Source organism: Lepidochelys kempii, chromosome 11 (genome assembly GCF_965140285.1).
Source record: "Lepidochelys kempii isolate rLepKem1 chromosome 11, rLepKem1.hap1, whole genome shotgun sequence".
Lineage (NCBI taxonomy): Eukaryota > Metazoa > Chordata > Testudines > Cheloniidae > Lepidochelys > Lepidochelys kempii.
Genome location: NC_136390.1, coordinates 81,801,838 through 81,818,841, shown reverse-complemented (window position 1 = coordinate 81,818,841; position 17,004 = coordinate 81,801,838).

Below are 17,004 nucleotides of genomic sequence, written 5' to 3'. Positions count from 1 at the left end.
CACACCGTGCACACGCCTATGGCTCTATGACTGAAATTTCGCCCACGCGTGAGGACTCTTCCCTTCCCATCAGCATGTTATTTATTAGTGTCATTTACTCATGGCAGAAAGATATGAGAAGAGCTTTCTGGGGCACAGACCTTTGCCAACATCATGTTGCCTTCAGCCTAATCCTGACAGGCCCTGATCTTTAGTTTAGATGAGGAAATGAGGTGATGCACCCAGAATTTTTAAAGGTGACCTAAAAAGAGGAAAATAAAGAGTTTTCTGACCATTGTTTCTTTGTGATCAATAAACAAAAAGGCCTGGGAGCTTTTTTATTCTTTTACTAACTAAAAATTCTGGTGTTAAGAATGCTAATGGACAACTGGTGAACTAGTAGCTTTATCCTGTCCAGGATTTTTAGCACCAATGACTATCATAGAATCATAGGCCTGGAAGGGACCTCGAGAGGTCATCTAGTCCAGTCCCCTGCACTCATGGCAGGACTAAGTATTATCTAGACCATCCCTGACAGATGTTTGTCTAACCTGCTCTTAAAAATCTCCAGTGATGGAGATTCCACAACATCCCTCGGCAATTTATTCCAGTGCTTAACCACCCTGACAGGAAGTTTTTCCAAATGTCCAACCTAAACTACCCTTGCTGCAGTTTAAGCCCATTGCTTCTTGCTTTATCCTCAGTGGTGAAAGAGAACAATTTTTCTCTCTCCTCCTCATAACAACCTTTTATGTACTTGAAAACTGTCATCATGTCCCCCCTCAGTCTTCTCTTATACTATGTACCTAAGCCTTGATTGAAAGATGAAGTGATTTTTAGTCAGCCAGTTATAACATTTTTTAAATTGGTTTTGCTTTTGCAATATATTTAACCCCGAACACTGGGTGGAAGAGATCTGTTAGTTCAATATTCGGCACCTCCATCTTTGCAGAGAATCTGAGAAAACTCCCAATAAACAGGGGAGTTGCCCAAATCAGCCACAGCAACAATATGGGAGTGAAGATATTTTTGGACGAAAAAAATAAAATAATAATTTTGCTTGGGGGTGGGGTGGGGGGGAGATCTACCAAGAAGCTTTCAGGCCCATTCTGTGTGCCTTAAAGAAGCACAAAAGGAAGCAGACCTGTTTTATTCATTTAGATGGATATGTGGACCAATGTTAACGTAACCTAGTCACTGTCCAACATTAAACAGTGTTAAAGAAGGTTCGGGGTTTGGCATACAGAGACCTCAGCCTGCTTAGTACCATGGCAAACACACCATTAAAAATCCTTTAAACCTTTTACTAAATATAAAGAAAAGAAGGATAAACAGTTAAAGCATTTGAAATGTAAAGTGTTCAATAAGGCTTTCATTTTAACAACATTCCCTGTTCCGTTTCCCTTGAGCTAGAAAGAGTTTAGAAGTATAGTATCAAAGATGGTTGATAATAATTGTCCTTTGGGGGAAAAAAGAAGTTAGTTGACATGGATTGGAGCTGTTGCTGCTGCTGCTGTTAAAGTCTGCTCCGGTTTCATTTTAGGTGGTGTTTAGGATTGAGCTCGTAGGGGTGGTGAAGTCATATGGATCCCTCTCTCCGGCCTGGCCTGGTCAGGACATCGCAGGATCAGGATTATGAAAGCCGGGGTCCCAGGAAAGAGTTGGGGTGTCAGTCGTGATGGGGAAGCTTGTTCCACCGTCTGTTTTTCTGTATTTCCCCTTCAAAGTCTTTTTAAAGACCCAAAATGGGATGGGAGTGATTGGCTAGAATAGCCCATCCCTCATTATTTTGTCCACCAATTAGGCCTAATTTCCTACACACCCATTTTGGTTTAATGATTTCCAGGTTTTCTTGTTTATCAGGCATGATTTTAACACAGTCCTTGAGTTACATCCGTAGGCTTTTTTGTCTGGACTAATTCACACTTTCCATCTCTCTTTAATTCTCTTTTCTATAGACATTTGTTAGTATAAGTTATTGTGACATTTTATGAGCTTTTACATACTTTTTACAGTTGAACTCACATGTAGGGTAAATTTGTCAGCCCACAACAATGATCTTTTCTTTGCTCATCAAGTCACCTTTAAGGAAGGGCCATTTTTCAAGGACTCGACATTTATCTCCAACTGCAGATTTTGCTGTTTCCTCTCTAATTCTTGCATTTTGAAATAAAATCCCGATATATCCCCTTTTCCCTCTAGCTATTAAATACTAATATATATCTTCGACAGAAGGAAGAGCAATGTCTCTGATGGACAACTGCCCAGCCCCAGTTTGCCCCATTCCAGTTGCTTCTTCCCCTCCCCGTGCAAACCCAGCTCCCCCAAACCATGTCAGTCACCTGCCTCTTCCCTGCTGCTGCCCTCTCCCAAATGCCATGGGATCTTCCAGCTCCATCCTCCACTCACTGCCCCTATTAACTTGGCATTGCCCAGGGCTCTCTGCTACCTTGGTTAATGGCAGGGCACTGGGGCAACCAGCATTTTCCAGTTATTTATGACCGCAGATTTTTCTCTTTTTCTCTCTGTTGATCCAAAATTCCTCTGATTTTCTCTATTTTCCATCTGATTTCCAAATTAGATAGAAAATTCCCTCTGAGTTTTTGTCCCTTTTCTCTAACCATCAGTCACTAATAGAAACTCTCCTCAGATTTTCCCAATTTCCAGTTAAGGTTCAAGTATTAGTATAAAATCCCTTCACAGCTGGGGAGTTTCCCATCCCTTTTATCATCGGCCATTTCTCCTGTTACTGGAGGGGAGCTGTCGGTGTGTCCTCACCCCGCTGGAGTGATATCCCTCCATCCCTTCGAGGTGCCAGCCCTGCCCTAGGCAGCCCCGGGCTCTGCCCACATAAACTCCTGAGCCAGACACTCCTGGTGATTGAGAGGGAGCTGGGTAAAAGTGCTGGGGACAGACAGGAAAGTGACCCTCTTCATAAACAACCCCTCTACGCTCCCACCTCTGCTCCCCAGGGGGTTGTGAATCCCAGAGCAGCTGCTGTCAAACTGCCTGTAGTGAGGCGGTGTGGGTCCCCGCCACCCCGGAGAGAGACAAGCCCCTCTGGACACCAGAGTGGGCGGAGCCGGGAGCTCTGAGCCCGCCCCCAGAGGGTCAGGCGTGGCACTGGAAGTATAAAGGCCGGACCCCAGAGCTCACTGGGAGAGCAGCCACTGGCGAGACCAGACACCTTTGGCCTAGCTCCCAGTTGGGAAGCCGCAGCGGTGGACCCAAGGGCTGGCCGGGCCTGCCCCACGCCAGCTACCCGGAGGAACCCAGGGTGCTGGATGCCCCTGGGGACACCACCCCGACCCAGGTACCTCCAGAGGGGGAGTCTGGAAGTAGCCTGGGGGCAGCCGACCCTAGTCTGGCTGCAACAGTGCCAGAGCCCATGTCAGTGTGTTGCGGCCAGGATCCCCACTGACCCAGCAGCGGATCTTCTACCGCTGCTAGGGCCCCAGGCTGGGACGCAGTGGAGTGGGAGGGCCTGCGTCCCCCCTGCCACCCACCTCGCGGGTGGCCATCTCCCCCTCTCCCAGGCCGCTTGGAGCCTGAAGCCTGGGTGTGCTATTTACCTGCCTGAGCACCTGACTCACCATTGCCCTGCCCTGACATAGGGCCTGGGCTGACGACTAACTATGTTGTTTCTGCCCTCACAAAGGCTGCGGAGGAAGACTCCTGTGGCCGGACTAATTCCCTGCTAGATCTCTTCCTGAACTTAGTGAGGCAGCGGGGGCCCTGCCGCCCCTGAGATTGGTGAGCCCCGGCTAACCTCTCTACAGTGCCACGCACAGGTTCTTGCTCCCGTTTGCGCCTGCAGAAGCTGATCCCACTATGAGAGAGTGAACACCCCTGGGAATGGCACAGTGACAGTGTTTCCCAGCTACAGAGGTGTTGGAAATATCAGATGCATGGGTCATGTACCCAGGCCAGGGTAATGTTATGCTAAGGTAACTGACTGTGGCCTAGTTTTTGCTTGATGTGTCGCATTGCAAAATTCATCCTTATGTGGACTTGCTTAAATAAGGCTTATAGCTGCTGTGTGGGATTGAGAGGATGTTTTGTACAGCGCTGAAAGGCAGAGCTAAGAGGAAGATAATCAGTAAACTCTTAATACACAAAAGGTACTGACCAATTCCCTATCAGGAGTATCTCTTTATGGAGTAAGGTGACACGGTGGCATGAAAATAGCATGGAGAGCAAAAGCTATGTCAATTGAAGTATGTACAGGCGTATAGGTTATTAGATGGTCATAGTGTGGAAAGGTACGACTATACTAGAGTGGAAGGGCGGAGTTGGAGACTTGCAGGAGAAATCCATTATGACCCACCTGTGCCCCAGGAGAAGGTAACTGGCCAATGTCTTTCTCTGTATATGTCATTCATTGCTTTTATAGTAACTGTAAACACTAGGTCATGCTTTTGGTTCAATTAAGGGTTTGAATGAATAAATCTAAGTATGTCAGCCCCCAGTGCGTGGTATTCCTAACCCCCGCAAAGGGAAGGAGATAGACAGATGTAAGCAGTGTCAGGATGAGCTCCACCCTGACATCTGGTGGTGAGTTGTGGCAAGTTGTGGAAAAGAACTTCAGGGGCTGATCTCATTTGCATAGGCACACCCACCACGCCTAGAATGAGGCCATAGCTGCCCAAATGGTCACTTTGGCTGCTGTGGGATCCCCAGTGTCTCTGTTATTGGGGCAGGAAGAATAAATTGTTATTACCCTGATTATGGGAACTGTGCTTGGAACTGTACTTGGCCTTTTGTTATGATGGAGGGACTCACCATCAACTAAGTAGCACTCGCTAGGCAAGGGTCATGGGTTTTAAAACTCTGTGAATTGAGAGAAGCTGTGGATAAGTATTAATACTTAGTGGTATGGGCCCCTTGGTGAGGGCCTTACATACTAATTGCACTTTCTCCACTGTAGAATGTCAGAGCTAATTTTGATTCTATTAGGAGTCTAGTTACAGGCTGCTAAGCTCACTTTGGGCTAATGGTGCACCAGCACTGAGGCTCCCCTACTACAAGCTGAATTCACCTAAGAGCTGAAATCACTGAGAGTTGTGTTAAGTAGTGGGGGAAGCCTGAAGATATATTGTGGAGCAGTTTGCGGGACGGCTGGAGCGCCTTGTGGACAGGCTGGTGGAGCAGTTTGTAGGATGGCGGGAGCTGCTGGTGGACACGGAGCAGTTTGTGGACTGGCTGGTGGAGCAGTTCGTGGGACGGCGGGAGCTGCTGGTGGGCCGTGGGGCGGCTGGCGGAGCGAAGCGAAGGCCTATGGAGCTGTGGGACAGTCAGCTTCAGATCATGTAAGGTGCCTGTTACCCCCGTCCCGTCTCCACCCAGGTTGGGAGGTAAAGCTCTGCAGATAAACTTTCGAACTCTGGGGCTGCCCTGACCAGGGACAGAGACTTTTCGGTCATTGGACTTTTGGGACTTTGGGTGATTTGGGGTTGCTGGACTCAAGAACCAAAGGGAAAGGGGCATGCCCCAATTTGCTTGGGGTGGGTTTTTTGCTCATGGATTGTGTTATGAATCCTGTTGGTGGTGTTTCCCCAACATAATGCCACATTGTTTCTCTCTGTTATTAAAAGGCTTTTTGCTACACTCAGACTCTGTGCTTGCGAGAGGGAAGTATCGCCTCTTGGAGGTGCCCAGCGGGGGTGGTATATATTTGTCCCAGGTCACTGGGTGGGGGCTCGAGCCGGTTTGCATTGTGTTATTGGAATGAATCCCCTAGATATTGAACCCGGCCCTTGTTGCTGCCAACTCTGATGGGCAGAAGGGTTACACAGAGAGAGAGAGAAACTGAGAGAGCATTAAGGAGGGAGGTAGGTTCCTGGCTTCCATGCCTGCCCAGTCCCATTCACTGCAACATGCCTGGGCAGATTGAGTTTCTTGGGTACAAGGTAAGGAGCAGAGAGTGGAAAAGCCAGTTCCTGCCTTTGCCTGGTCCCCAAGCTGCTGGGGGGGGGATGTGCTGCCCTGGGAACAGTGTCTGGGGGAATCCCCCAGAGCAACTCCTTTGATTCTGCTCTTTTCTAGCATTTGGTTCATAGACTCCGTTATTGGGAGAGGAGGTTAGAAATGCCTGGTGGGTTTAGTCCTGGAGTCAGGGCCAGCCCACAACATTTTGGCACCTGAGGCCCGGAGCTCAAATGACACCCCCATGCCCCCTCACTTGGGCCAAAGCTTTGAAAGGTCTCAATTCTGCCTTCTTCCTGTTCTACTCTTGTCATGGTACTTCTCTGCCACCTACCCCAATAAAGAAGAGCTAGCAACTTAAAATGCCTTGTTCAAAAATGTTAAGTAACACTTAATTTTCAAACGCCTGAACAGCAAAGATAACTTTTCTTGTCTGCATAGTAAACACTGGCATTTTTATCTGTTTGAATAATCAAAATGGTGCTTTCCGTGCCTTCTTGGTTGCAAAGATTTGAACTGCTTCCTGCTGAAGGTCCATAGTCTGGGCCAGCTCATGCTCTATTGAGCTGGTTGCAAGGCCAACCAGCCTCTCCTGTGTCATTGTGGAGCGTAGATGTGTTTTTATTAACTTCAGCTTGGCGAAGCTGTGTTCTCCACTGGCAACTGTTACAGGAAGTGTTAGAAGTATGCGCAGAGCAACAAAAGCATTTGGAAAGAGGGTGGTCGTCTTATTTGTGTACATATATTCCAGAACAGCCTTTGGAGTTGATCCTGCTGAAATGTATCTTGAAAGGGCTTTCAGTTCATCACCTAAATCACTTGCATCAATATCGTGCATGTCATCATGTGTCAACATTGTCTCTAGTGCCCTGCATTGCTGGCGTAGGTCTTCTTCAGGTATAGTGAGGAGTTTTGGAATATCATACAACATCCCAAATATACTGCTGTGTTCCTTGAGCTGCATGAAACATTCTTCAACTGACTGTATTGCACAGTCTAGCACCTGGTTAAAGAATTCAACTTTGAATTGTTGTTTGGGGTCTCTTATGGGATTATCCTATGCCTCGTAATCAAAATGTCTTCTTCTTCGGTGACTCTTGTATTCTTGAATGGGTGGGAAAATAGCTTCAGTGTGAAGTTCCTCTGCCAACTTCTGTGGACTCTCCAGAACATTTTGAAATCCCTCATCTGACCGGTAAGATTGTAGGTATGACTTTGCTTTGTCCAGTTGTTCCATTGCTCCAGATATATCAAGATCAACACCCTGGAGTCTCTTGCTTACAACATTTATTTCAAACAGAATGTCATGCCACAACACTAAGCCACACAGAAATTTGAAGTGATGTATGTTTCTGGTGATTCCATTTCCCTCTGCCACTGTTCTCCCATGAACAGTTCCTGTCATAGCATTATCCTCCATAATGGCAACTATGGCATCATCTATCTTCCCAATTTGGTGTTTGATAGGTTTTATTGCCTCCACTCGACTTTCCCATCATGTGGCACTCAGTGGTTTCAGTGTCAGAGAGGATGTTCCTAGATGTTGCTTCAAAATTTGCCATCGATGAGTTGAGGCAGAGAAAAATACATAGATGCTTTGAATTACATTAAAAAATTCAGCAGCCCCATTAGAAGCTGATGCTGCATCACTGACCACCAAGTTCAATGAATGAGAACTGCATGGGACAAAAAAAGCTTGAGGGTTTAACTCTCGGATCCATGTCTGCACTGCTCTGTTCTTTCCTTTCATGTTGGCACCATTATCGTAGCCCTGACTTCTCATGTCAGCAGGGCTGGCCTTACTATGAGGCGAACTGAGGTGGCCGCCTCAGGTGCCAGGGTGGGGGTGGGGGGCCCAGAGTGTAGAAAATTGTGTCTGCTGCTGGTGCATATGTATTCTCTCTGCGCTAGATGCACAGAGATGGTGGACCTTTCAAAGTTTTGGCCCAAGCGAGGGGGCATGGGGGCGTCATTTGAGCTCCCCGCCTCAGGTGCCAAAGTGTTGTGGGCTGGCCCTGCATGTCAGCTATCGCAATTCCCATAACTTCCAGTTTTTTAAGAAGCACATTTGTCATACCAGCTGCTGTAGTATCATCAATGTCAATAAATTCTAGAAAATGCTCTCTGACAGTCACCATTGCAGGGACATTTTCATTTTCTGTTGTTGTTACAAAACGCCCCATTAAAGTAATTTGTTCCGTATGGCTGATGGCAGGTGTGCAGTCCAGAATAACAGAGTAATATCTTGTTGACTTCAGATTTGCCACAATCTTCTGTTTGACTTTTCTTGCCAGTAACTGATCTCATTTTGAATTGTTTTTCCAAAGTAATGTGGTGGAATGGTCGCACCACCGCCGGGTGTACCATGTGAATATGATGAATATGATGAAGCCATATTATGCCAGGGGGAATGTGGTGTTGGCCGTGTGTGGACAGTGGGAAGAGCAGGGAGATGACCCTTTAGTAGATCTATTCCCTGGGACCAGAGCTGGTTCTCCGCTGGAAACAATTCCCCTCTCGGATCAGCTAACCCCTGCCCAGCAAGCTGAGGTCAGGGAGGTGCTGCATCCGTACCGACAGCTGTTTTCCAACCAGCCTGGACGCACTAATCTGACTGTCCACCGGGTGCAGACAGGGTCGCACCCGCCGATAAGATGCTCCCCCTTCCGAGTCACAGGGAAAACTGCTCAGGACCTGGAAAGAGAGGTCCGGGACATGCTGGCTTTGGGGGTGATCCAGCCATCTGCCAGCCCTTGGGCCTCGCCGGTGGTGCTGGTCCCCAAAAAGGACGGGTCGGTCCGGTTCTGTGTGGACTATCGGAAGCTCAATGCCATCACTGTATCTGATGCCTACCCCATGCCCAGGCCGGACGAGCTCCTAGACAAGCTGGGAGGAGCTCGGTACCTTACCACCATGGACCTTACAAAGGGCTACTGGCAAGTGCCGCTGGATGCAGATGCCCGACTGAAATCGGCCTTTATCACCCCTCTGGGGCTCTATGAGTTCCTGACCCTGCCTTTTGGCCTCAAGGGAGCGCCGGCCACCTTCCAGCGCCTGGTGGACCAGCTACTGAGGGGGATGGAGAGTTTTGCCGTGGCGTATATTGATGACATCTGTGTCTTTAGCCAGACCTGGGAGGACCACGTGTCCCAGGTTAGACAAGTGCTGGACCGACTCCAGGGGGCTGGGCTGACTGTGAAAGTGGAGAAGTGCAAGGTGGGGATGGCGGAAGTATCTTACCTGGGCCATCGGGTGGGGAGCGGCCGCCTAAAGCTGGAACCAGCCAAGGTGGAGGTGATCAGAGACTGGCCCGCTCCCCACACCAAAAAGCAGGTCCAAGCCTTTATTGGGATGGCAGGATACTACCAAAGATTTGTGCCCCACTTTAGCGCCATAGCCACCCCCATCACTGAGCTATGCAAGAAGGGGAAGCCAGACAAGGTGGTCTGGACCGAGCAGTGCCAGGTGGCTTTCCGGGCGCTGAAGGAGGCTCTGGTCAGTGGCCCAGTTCTGGCAAACCCAGACTTTGACAAGCCCTTTGTGGTGTTCACCGACGCCTCCGACACGGGACTGGGGGCGGTGTTAATGCAGGAGGATGAAAAGGGGGAGAGACACCCCATCGTGTACCTGAGCAAGAAGTTGCTACCCCGGGAGCAACACTACGCGGCCATCGAGAAGGAGTGCCTGGCCATGGTGTGGGCCCTCAAGAAACTAGAGCCCTATCTCTTCGGGCGACACTTCACCGTCTACACCGACCACTCTCCCCTGACCTGGCTGCACCAGATGAAAGGAGCCAACGCCAAACTCCTGAGATGGAGCCTGCTCCTGCAGGATTACGACATGGACGTGGTCCACGTGAAGGGAAGTGCCAACCTGATAGCGGATGCGCTGTCCCGGAGAGGGGGCCCCGAACTTCCCCAGGTCACTGGTCAGCGTGACCCCGCTCAGTTCAGTCTCGAAGGGGGGAGAGATGTGACGATGTGACTCAGCAGGGAGGGGGGAGTGTTGACCTGGGAATGTGCCCTGGGGATGGGAGACCTGAGAGCCTGTCACCTGAGCCAGGAGGGGGAGGGGGAGGTAACACCTCTGCCCAGGAATGTGAACAGAGGCTGCAGCAGGGAACCTGCTGGGTGGGTTTAGTTTCAGTTTGGGGCTGGGGAGAGGAACACAGGGAACCCCAGGGCTGGGGTCTAAGCTCCCTGCTCCCCCAGAAGGACGTGATTGAGGGGTCCTGGTTGTACCCACAAGCTCTGTTGTGGACTGTGTTCCTGCTGTCCAATAAACCTTCTGTTTTACTGGCTGGCTGAGAGTCTCAGTGGATCCCAGGAAGAGGGGTGCAGGGCCTGGACTCCCCCACACTCCGTGACACACTGTCCACTCTCAGCACTGACCAGCCCCCAGGCCTGTTCCCCAGATCTCAGTTCCCAGCACCAGGCCTGTGAGCTAGGGGGAGATGAGAGGGGCAGAGAAAGGGATGGGGGATGTAAACTGCAGGGGCGCTTGGGGGTGCAGGCTGGTGGGCTTTGAGAAGTGAGGAACGCGGCTCTCACACTCCAAACATTCCCAATACAATGGTATATAAAACAAGTATGAATGACAGTCAGTGAAACGCTCCAACCAGGCCGGGTCTGTATGCAGAGAGCTATGAGCTGGGAGTGGGTGGAGGGGTGTCTCATGTCTGTGGGAAGGGCATTGACCTGATTCAGCCACAGCCCAGTGCTGCTGAAATGGGAGGTCATGTCTATACAGGGGGGTACTGAGGGGTGGGGAGGTTGGTTGGGTTAGGGGATGAAGTTGCTGTCCCTGATTGGACAGTGTTTCTCTGGGGAGGATTTGGCAACTCAGTGGCTCCAGCCTCTTCTCGGTGGAGGGGCTGAGGTGGGCTAGACAGAAAACTGGGAGGGGGACAGATCTTGTGGGAAGGCATATTTATTTTTTTAACAATATGCACTTAAATGTGCGCTTTATCTCTGTTATCCCCAGAAGAAGAATAAAAATATATACCGACTGATCGGTTTTAAACTTTTTCTATGGCAGCTCACTGGTGCAACATTTATTCACAGAACATCAACAGGAAAAAAACCTAGGCAAATAAATGAATAAATACATAAACTACCTTACGTGGTTCAACACTGATGGCCCCACCTCTCCATAGGGATCCACTCTGCCAGCTGCTCTGCTCCACTCGCTGCCCCACAAACTGCTCTGCCAGCCACTCTGCTCACCGTACTGCAAACAGCTCTACCATATAGCTTCAGGCTCCCCAACTCCTTAACATAACACTCAGTGATTTCAGCTTGTAGTAGGGGAGCCACAGTGCTGGTGCCCAAAGTGAATTCACCTCAGCAGCCTGTAACTAGACTCTTAATAGAATCAAAATGAGCTCTGATATTCCACAGTAGGGAGAGGAGGAAGTGCAATTAGCATGTAAGGCCCTTACCAGAGGGCCCATGCCATCAAGTATTAATACCTGTTCCCAGCCGCACTCCATTCACAGAGTTTTGGAACCCATGACCCTTGCCCAGCAAGTGCTACTTAGTTGATGGTGAGTCCCTCCATCATAACAAAAGGCCAAGCACAGTTCCCATAATCAGGGTAATAACAATTTATTCTTCCTGCCCCAATAACAGAGACACTGGAAATCCCACAGCAGCCAAAGTGACCATTTGGGCAGCCATAGCCTCATTCTAGGCGGGGTGGGTGTGCCTATGCAAATGAGATCAGCCCCTGAAGTTCTTTTCCACAACTTGCTACACCTCACCACCAGGTGTCAGGTGGGGCTTCTGGACCCTTCGCGCACTGAACTCAGGCCATGTCTACACCAGCACTAATGGCGGAAAAACTTTTGTCGCTTAATGGTGTGAAAAAAACAACGCTCTGAGCCACATAAGTTTCACCGGCGTATGCGCCCATGTGCCCAGTGCTGACCCAATGCAGTGTCACCCTCTGCCTGTGTCAATGGCAGGGCTCGGGGGGAGTAACACTTTCCAGTGATTTATTAAATATTGATGAAAAATCCCTTGGATTTTGCCCTTTTCTCTTTAAAAACCAAATACTGATGAAAATCCCACAGATTTCTCCCATTTTCCATTTAATTACCAAATTACATACAAAATCCCCTTCAACGCTGTACTTTCTCTCTCGTTACTCGTGATTGATATAAAATCTCCTCAGATTGTGTCACTTTCTGTCTAATTCTCAAATACTGATGGAAAATCCTTTTCGGCTTTGGCCTCCCCAGTCCCTGTCTGCCGCCACGTCTTGTTCTGGAGGGAAACTGTTGTTCCGAGTCACTACCCCAGTTAGGGGTGGGGGAGCTAAACGCCCAAAGGACAAACTTTCCCCTCATGTCTGAGAATCCAGTTGTTTTCCCCTTCACATCAATTAAACCCCCACCCTTTCCTCTTTAATAATTGAACACTGATATCAAATCTCCTCAGGCTTTCTCTTTCCAATATCACTTTCAGGTTTTGATATAAAATCCTCTCCGATTTCAATTTTTTCCTCACTTCTTTATTTGCAGCAACTTGTTTTTTGAGGGAAGCTGTTACTCTGAGTCATTTTCTTTGTGGGGGGGTGCAGTGGGAGGAGGTCAAACCCCCCAAGTGATCAACTTTCCCCCTCACATCTCAGAGTTGAATTGTTCCTTCCTTTACACAGAGTAAAATCGACATGTTGCTGAAGAATGTGACTCGCCCTGTAGTTAATGAACTTCAGAGCCAGGAGCCTGCCCCTGTTTGGGGAACGGTGTCGCCCAGCTGCTAACAGCAGAGCTGGCCAGACCCTGACAGGCTGTTTTACTGCCCCAGATGGGGCAGAAAAGTGGGAAGTTAGAGGGCTGCTCTCTGCTTAACTGACCCTGTTCCCATGGGCAGGACCCAGAGTGGCCACAAGCTCCTGTCCCAGCTGTTCATGCTTCCCTCCCCTCTGTCACCACAGGACAAATGACCCTGGGGTGGGGGGGAGGTCGCTTCCCACAGCTCTCAGAAACAACCAGGGCCTGGGTGGGAATGTGGTGGCCATTCTGTGCCAGTGACAGGGCACGGCTGGGTCACTGGAGAGGAAGGAAAGAGCCACGTCCCCCACTGAGACTGCCCGGCCCCAGTTTGCCCAGTCCCAGCTCCTGGCTCCCCTCCCCCAGCCCAACCCAGCTCCCCGTCTTCAGCTACCCCCAGCCCTTTCCCCACTGCTGTGCCTTCCTGCTGCCAAGGGACCGCCTGGCTCCATCCGCTCTCCCTGCCCCTGTTAACATGGTGTCACCCAGGGCTCCCTGCTGCCCATGTCAATGGCAGGGCTGGGGGAAACCAGCCCCCTCTAGTTAGGTATTCAATATTGATTTTAAAATCTCCCCACAGTTGTTTCTGGTCTATGGTGACCTCTCTGCCACTGACCTCCCCACTGGGGCTATGGGAGATGGCAGGGGAGGGTCCGACAACTAAATCTGTCCCCTTTTCATCCCAGTTCTGCTCTTTGGTGGGCAACTGGGCCAGAAATTACAGCCAGAAGAACAGGAAGCACAAAATAATGTGGCTGTCAATGACATCTTTATTGGATCTATGAAATGACAGGGGTTAACGCCATCAGGGGCAACACACGGGGGGGACCCACAGGGCCCTTTGCCCCGGTGGTGGCCCCTGCTGGCCCCTCCCATTTTCTGGTGCTGCCCCTCCTCCCCCATGTCGCCCTGGAGTGGAGGGAGCTTTCTGGCCCCATTACACTTACTGGGGGCCTGGGCTTGCCGTTCCTTTGGAAGTTGTATAATGCAGTTAATGGCCCCGAGGGGACCTGAGAATCCTCCAAGTCCCTTCCCACTCCTTCACAGTCACAGTCATCCCCATCAGGTAGGTGAAGTGCAAAACCCACTTTTCCTCACTTTTCACAACCTTAAACACTGTGGGGATGTAACAGAGCACAAGGTGAGACTGAAATGGGGGGGCCTCCTTGGAGCAAGAGGGAGGGAGGAGGGATCACTTGGGTGGGGGGCCTGTCTCCCAGCAATAAACAGGTCTCCCTGAGCCCCCACCTACAGAAGCACCTCCCTCCACATCTCCTGAGAGAGAAATCAAACCTATGTGAGAGGGGTGTAAAGTTCTGTTCTGGACACCCAGAACTGTAAACCAAAGTGTTACCCCTCTGTTTTAGAAAGAATGAGCTTTACTGGAGATTAGACTGTGTCAGCTCCCTGCCACATCTTTCTGTTCAATTCACCAGCAAACTCCTCGAGACTCTGCCAGTCTTTACCATAGCTTGCAGGTAACAGTCAGTGAACTCCAGCTCCTGAGTTCCCCAGAGACATTTCTCTGCAGCATCCAGTCCCTCTCACTGTACACTTGCAAAAGTTATTAAGTTCGTTGCCTCCAAAGAGCTAGAGCTCATACCAGCCTGTTACAATCTTTGGCTAAGCAGTTTTTTCACTGACATCAAGTTACCAGCATCACTGGCCATTTAGACCAAGGCATCCAGTTTTCACAGACTCAGAGGGTGCTGTTTCCTTTGCTCCTTAAGTGATGGGTATGTCCTGGAAGTCTATTGAATTTTCTGAAGAGCCAGGAAGACTTCCTGGGGGTGCAGACTCTGTCCCGCGGCATGCTCACTAAGCTCTTTCCTAGGAAGCTTGTTGGTTTGCTTTGTTTACCTTATATGTAAATGTATTTTCGTTGTTCTCTACCTCTATTCCTTTGGCTAGGGCTGGCTGGCTTTATGCACTGCCTCCCAAACACATTAAGAACATATTTCCAGCACTCATGTATAACTCTTTGTACACAACCCACACAGACATCATCCAATGATTTTGGGGACCAGTGTGTCACCAGTTTATATATGACACCTTACATGACACCTTTTAGATATATATGAAGACAACTGTGTGGTGGGGGTAGTGAATGAGTCAGCCCTGATCTGAGTTACAGTATGGTGGCTTTGTCAATTAGTATCAGAGAGCTCCTAGGGCACTTTTGAAACATTTTGGCCCTGGTGTTTCTGTATACCACCATCCCATTATAACTCCCTTCTTTCTATTCTCTCTCTCTCTGCTGGATAGCTCCTTGCCTCACTGGCAGCTGTCTTTTCACCATGACTCCCAGGAATTGTTTTCCCTCCAATGCTCCTCCCCCCACATGGGCCTGTCCTCTCCACCATCAAACCAAACATCTTGGAATCTGGTCACTGCACCGTCCTGGCTAACACTGGGTGGGGTTTGCAATGGAACATGGTTCTGATCTATGTTCATCTTCCCCTGAGTCATACAGGGCCCTGCAGGTGCCTCCCGGGGCAGCGCAGCTCAGGCACAGATGAGACCGAGGTTAGTCCTGTCTACACTGCAGCACCCGGCCGCGCTCTGAGGGTGTTGGCAGCCACCGTGTGCTCAGTGGCTCCTGCAGGAACAAGAGACAGAGTGCTAGGAGGGCCCATCCCTCCCTTCTTTGGTTCCAGCATTTCGTGCTCCTGGCTCCCTCCCTTCTGCCAACTCTTACCTTCCCCAGGATCCTCCTGCTCCCCTGAGCTCCTCCTCCTCACACTGGGGTCTCCTTCCCCTGTCATTTCTGCCACAGACTCTTCCTCCTTGTGGTCTCTCTCCCCTCCGCCTCTCATTACATCCCTGTGATGGGGCGCACTGGGCGGGAAGGGGTTAACCCTACATTGTGGGCTGAGGGAGCCACTCCGCATGCTCCAGGTGCCGCAGTATAAAAGAGAACAGCCCAGCTCAGTTAGGGAAGGATCTGTGTTAGGAGCTCCAGCTGAAGGCTGCCTTTGCCTGAGGAGACTTGGAAGACAGCCTGGGGTCCCAGCTGCCCAGGGAGCAACCTGCACTGCGGAACCTGTAGACCCCCAATGCCTCCTGGACAGACACTCGAGGCTGCAGTAGGAAGTGGCCCAGAGGAGGTGGAGTGGTATCTCCTACTGAGGTAAGCTCAGGGTGTTTGGTGGGTCTCCCCTCTGAGCGAGTGATGACCTGCTCTGCCACTAATAGGGCACTGGGTTGGGTCCCCTCTACCTGGGCCAGTGGCCCCTTGGGTGCTGGCTGTTAGGCCACATGCTCCTGCATGGGGGAGCAGTTGTATCACCACTGGCCATTGGGCCCCGCTACGCTGCAAAAAGGGTGCAGAACTCCAGAGTCTGGCTGCTGGGCTGTACTGCCCTCCACGCCTGGTATTGCACCCACACATCCCTGCACCCCCTTTTCTGCCCCTCTCCTCTCTACCAGCTCACAGGGCCTGGTGATGGGAATTGAGGGTCTGTTCTCAAAGTAATAAAACAAACTAAAAACAGCGGTCACAACTGTTTTCTGGAACACAGCAATAAGATTTGTTGACTCCTACCCTTTGCATTTTTTATCTTGTTTTCTTTTCGTGTGTAGCAAGTGGTATAAACAAATTCATTGGAGTCATAGACTCTGACATTAAGGTCAGAAGGGACCATTATGATCATCTAGTCTGACCTCCTGCACAACGCAGGCCACAGAATCTCACCTTCCCACTCCTGCAATAAACCTCTCACCTATGTCTGAACTATTGAAGTCCTCAAATCATGGTTTAAAGACTTCAAGGTGCAGAGAATCCTCCAGCAAGTGACCTGTGCCCCACGCTGCAGAGTAAGGCAAAAAACCCCCAGGGCCTCTTCCAATCTGCCCTGGAGGAAAATTCCTTCCCAACACCAAATATGGTGATCAGCTGAACCCTGAGCATGTGGGTTCACCAGCCAGATACCCAGGAAAGAATTCTCTGTAGTAACTCAGATCCCACCCCATCTAACATCCCATCAGAGGCCATTGGGCACATTTACCATGAATAGTTAAATATCAATTAATTGCCAAAATCATGTTATACCATCTCCTCCATAAATTTATCAAGCTTAATCTTGAAGCCAGATAGGTTTTTCGCCCCCACTGCTTCCCTTGGAAGGCTATTCCAGAACTTCACTCCTCTGATGGTTAGAAACCTTTGTCTAATTTGAAGTCTAAACTTCCTGATGGCCAGTTTATATCCATTTGTTCTTGTGTCCACATTGGTACTTAGCTTAAATAATTCCTTTCCCTCCCTGGTATTTATCCCTCTGATGAACTTATAGAGAGCAATCCTATCTCCCCTCAGCCGCTTTAGC